Below are 5,412 nucleotides of genomic sequence, written 5' to 3' on the forward strand. Positions count from 1 at the left end.
ATCTCTAATTTTCTTAAAGTGATCTCTAGTCTTTCCCATTCTATTGTTTTCCTCTATTTCTTTGCATTGATTGCTGAGGAAAACTTTATCTCTCTTTCCCATTCTTTGGAACTCTGCATTCAAATGTTTATATCGTTCCTTTTCTCCTTTGCTTTTCACTTCTTTTCACAGTTATTTTGTAAGGCCTCCTCAGACAGCTATTTTGCTTTTTTGCATTTCTTTTTCTTGGGGATGGTCTTGATTCCTGTTTCCTGTACAGTGTCAGGAACCTCCATCCATAGTTCATCAGGCACTCTATCACATCTAGTTCCTTAAATCTATTTCTCACTCCTACTGTATAGTCATAAGGGATTTGATTTAGGTAATACCTGAATATTCTAGTGGTTTTTCTCCACTTTCTTCAATTTAAGTCTGAATTTTGCAATAAGGAGTTCATGATCTGAGCATCTCCTAAAAGTAAAATATGAGGGGAACATGGCTAATTAAAATTCTAAGCAAGTCAGGTATCAGTTAATTGAGTTTTTACTGTGCTTGCACCATCAGTTTTCAATGCTGTTAATGAAATAGAATATTCTCTCTTTGGAATTTAAAAGTGTCTATTGTATTTCAGGCTCTAATCATCTTCAATTTTTCCCACAGATTGCCATCTGTAAAACTTCTGTAAACATTATTCTAAAAATAACCAATAATCTGTGTATCATTTGTTATTTTTTCCCATTGGAGATGTAGCCCATTTTCCTTTTTATAAATAAGGAAATAGAACCAAGGGGGGAAAAAACCAAACAAACAGAATTAAATATCTCCCCTCAGTGAATGATCGAGCACTATGAGTAATAATAGTATATTCTGTGATTTTCTACAAGGCAATACTTAACCATTGAATTCAAATTCAAATTTGGCTCAGCTGGCAAAGAATCTATGTGCAATGGGGGAGATCTGGGATTGATCCCTCAGTTGGGAAGATCCCCTGGAGAAGGAAAAGGCTACACACTCCAGTTTCCTGGTCTAGAGAATTCAATGGACTGTACAGGTCATGTGGTCACAAAGAATTGGACACAACTGAGTGACCGTCACACTTTCAAATTAAAAATGAGGTGATAAAATATATATTTACAGTTCTTTTTTAATTAGCCACTCAATTTTAAAACACTACCTCTCTGACTGTCTCTCTGTCCTTCTCCACACAGACACAGACACAGACACACAAACACACAGCTAGTTTCCTGATAGTTCTGCTTTTTTTTGCAAACCTCAATTAACACAAAGACCATCAAAGATCAACTAACACCAAGACCATAGAAGATCTCGGCTGATACACTTGGTATTCCATTGTTTTTGTCTGACTAGCTTCTTCTTTTGCTTTCAGGTACCTTTAGTTTGGTTAATAAAGTATATGAAAAGGCATGGAATAGAAAAAAAAATGTATCAATGAGGTGGAATATTTCTGACAAGATACTGTCTAGAGTAGGAGAGTGGGGATGGTAGCTGTAAGGGAGATGAATGGATTTTGCATAAGCCTTTGATTATATGCTTGGGCTTCCCTTGTGGCTCAGCTGGTAGAGAATCCACCTGCAATGTGGGAGACATGGGTTTGATCCCTGGGTTGGGAGATCCCCTGGAGAAGGGAAAGGCTACCCACTCCAGTATTCTGTTCTGGAGAATTCCATGGACTGTATAGTCCACGGGGTCGCAAAGAGTTGGACACAACTGAGCAGCTTTCACTTTCACTTTGAGTATATGCTTATATTTCCCACTAAAAACAAGAAATAGAAGAACAGGAAAAAGATTTGAATTAATTTGAGGCATAACAATGTGAGTGCATAACTTCTAGTGGAGATTTCCGACAGATAACAGGTAAGTTGGAAAAATCAAATGTGAAATAGATTTGGCAATCATTAGGATATAATTGATTATTAAATCCAAATGGGGAAGTGGCTCCATCCATGAAGAATATGTAGAATGAGGGGACTAAGGAGTAAAGTACAAAGCTTATGGGAAACACCAACATTTAAGTATACATGGAGTAGAGAAATCGTAAAGTGCTTGCTAATTTTCAAGAAAGACAGGGGAAAAACTTGAAGTGAACTTTGTCTTGTAAACCTGGAAAGGAGAGTACTTCACCATATGGGAAGACTTTCAAAATTTCCATAGTTTCCCTCAAGCAGTAGAAATATAAGCCATATTTGACTGTGTTGTCCCATGGAAGAAGGAATTATGTTTACAGGAGGAATGTAAGGTGACATTACTAGAAAATCTAGGATGCTGAACTTTTAGGTTTGCTTGTGACTGAGGGACTTCTCAGGGTGCAAGACTTTCATTGTTAAAATCAGAACAATTCAAAATAAACAGTGATGGTTGATCACCCTGTGAAAGAGAATACTTTTGAAGAAGTAGGAATAATCAGAAAAAAAGTTGAAATTTCCATTCTCCCCCCATCATCCCCATCATCTCTGATCCTTCTGTGAATATTCACATTCTGTGAATATGATGATGCCATGTAATTGTGTGTTGTTTTGCTTTGTTTTCAACAGTGCACTGGTGTTCCAGATGGCATAATGGAATGTGTTGGTAAGAAAGCCTATAGAGAGAAATTAAATCAGAAGGGAAGAAATACAGAACAGCAAAGGGATGAGAGAGGAGTAGACAGGTGACAGGAGGGACTTGCATTTAGAGGATGATATAAGATGACAGACCTGAGGAATATTTTACTATTTGCTTTGGTTAAACTGTGTATTTGAATTCTCATGTAATGATAGTTACATCAACCAAGGAAGAAAAGTCAGTGCTACTAACCAAAGCTTGACTATATTTTCTATTTCAAATACAGTAAAAAAAAAAAAAAAATACTGTGGTTTTGCTTAGAGTTTCAAATACAGCATTTGTTAAAAATTAACAAACGAATATTACTCAACACAGAAGCAGAGAGAACAAGCAACAAAAACAGTCAACTCTATTTTCTATCTTGACAAAGCTCAATTCTGACCTAGGATTTGACCTCAGTAAAACTCATATTCTGGAAAAATGTTAAAACCAAGTCAGAATAAAAGTATTTGTTCTCATGGACTGCATCACTTAAAATTTTTCAGACTCTAGAAACATAAACAAGCTAATACATTCAGGGAAACATTGTAAGGATGCATGAGGAAGTAAATAAAAAAAGAAACTCTATCAGTGATTGTACAGTCACACCACATAGAAAATTAAAATTCCATTCTGTGATACAACCTAAATCTAATGAATCACCATTTTGGTCACTTGGTCACCTCCTGTTCCACTTATAGCTCTTTTTTGGCCCTTTATGATTATACCACTTCTATTTCACCATGGGTTCTGCTTGCTACCATCTCATTTCATGTCATCATTCTGTATCCTACCACTGTCTACTGAGTTTCTCCATATTTCCCACATTCAAACTTCCATAAAAAAGGGCTGATATGTAACCAGTGTAAGAAGTTCCTTTATGGCAGAAATCTTCAATCATGCTACTTCTTAACTACAGAAAAATCTAGATGTCTACCTTAGGTCCAAGGAGATATATCGAGTGAGTCAAAGTGTGGGAGGGTGATAAGGTTCAAGCTATGATGAACTATAGTTCAAAAAAGTCTATCAGAAGAGTGCTTTAGGTTTGAATCTTGCCTCAGGAGAGAGCATCTGTAGTACATGTTACATTCAGATATATACACTATAGTGAAGAGACTGATGTGAGAGGAAAGGATGAATGCCATTGGCAAGATCAAAACTGAAATTTATTTTTAGAGTAACTTCATTTTATCAACTTGAAGTTAGTTTCCATAACCTGATCAGGGCAAATATAACAGAAAATAAAAATGAGGATGTTTGGGACTAGAACTCATATATATGTTGTATTATTTGATCCTTAGATGATCCTTACTGTATCAGGATTCTCCAGAGAAATAGAATCAATACAATATATATGTATATATCAGATAGGCATGTTTACAGTTTGATTGATTGAAGAGTTCTGAGTTGTCAGAACTGATGATTTATTGCTCCCATCGATACATGTCTAATAATAAGAAGGGACATGAAGGTAGAATGACATCTATGTCAAGAAAGTAATGGTTTGCTAGGAACACAGAATCAGACTTCCACTTATCATCCTTTGGCCAATAGGATGCACAAGTAGCCAAAATGTATCTAGAATAAATAAATCTAGGAACAGATATTGAAACAGCTAAACAGTAGTGTCTGTTATAAATTCAAGCATGCGGATTTTTTTTCTGGAAGAATAGAAAATAAAGCTCAATTGTTTCTATCCAGTGATGCAGTGGTCATGATAAAAAAGGATAGCAGACTTGCCGAGGGCTGCCTGCCACCAGGCTCCACAAATAAGCTGAAAAGCAGATCCTCCCTGTCAAGCCTTAAGATGGTTCCAGCTCAACCAAGAGCTTAAATACAACCACTTGAGAGACCCAGATATATGACCCACAGAAACTGTGATATGCTAGATATTTGTTGTTTTTAGAAAAATTAGAATGGGTAAACTTAATTTGACAGATAACAGGAAAAAAAAAAAAGGAATAGTACCACTAGGACAATATTTCTCTTTAAAAATCAATGCTGAAAAAAGTTAACATGGGCAAGTAGAGCATCAGCACGTTGTGACAAAACAGAAGGGATAAAGAAGCAACATTCACCTGCTAGATTTTTTAAGGAAGTTCAGTGAAAATATGCATCAAATTATCTCTTCCTTTAAGGAAATAAGACAATTGAGTATGCACTGTTTTGAGCAGAATTAAAATACTTTAAATTGCTTGCATAGAAATTCCAATACATGGATATATGTAACATTTCCTTAACCTTCTCTTGAAGAGTAGTTAACATAAAACTATAAAGATTTTACTGAGGACCACAACCATCCTTAAGTGATTGGTACCATAATCACTAATCCTGTTATTCCCTGACAAAGAACGGGTGGCTACAGCTTCAATTTATTGATCATCTCTTCTCCTGTAGAAATACATACCATCTTCACTAACAATAATATACTCAGAGAAAACTATAATTGAAAAATTTACATGCACCCCAGTGTTCATAGCAACACTATTTACAATAGCTAGGACATGGAAGCAACCTAAATATCCATCCACAAAGGAATGGATAAAAAAGATGTGGTATATACATGCAATGGAATAATTCTCAGCCATAAAAAAGAATGAAATTGGGTCATTTGTAGAGACACTGATGGACCTGGAGACTGCCATACAGAGTGAAGTAAGTCGGAAAGGAAAAAATAAATGCTATATATCAATGTGTATATGTGAAATCTAGGAAAATGGTATAGATGATCTTGTTTGCAAAGCAGAAATAGAGATACAGACCTAGAGATCAAACATGGATATGGAGGGGAAAAGGAAGGGCGTGGGATGAATTGGGAGATTGGAACTGACA

Source organism: Bison bison, unplaced genomic scaffold (assembly GCF_000754665.1).
Source record: "Bison bison bison isolate TAMUID 2011002044 unplaced genomic scaffold, Bison_UMD1.0 scf7180017864380, whole genome shotgun sequence".
NCBI lineage: Eukaryota > Metazoa > Chordata > Mammalia > Artiodactyla > Bovidae > Bison > Bison bison.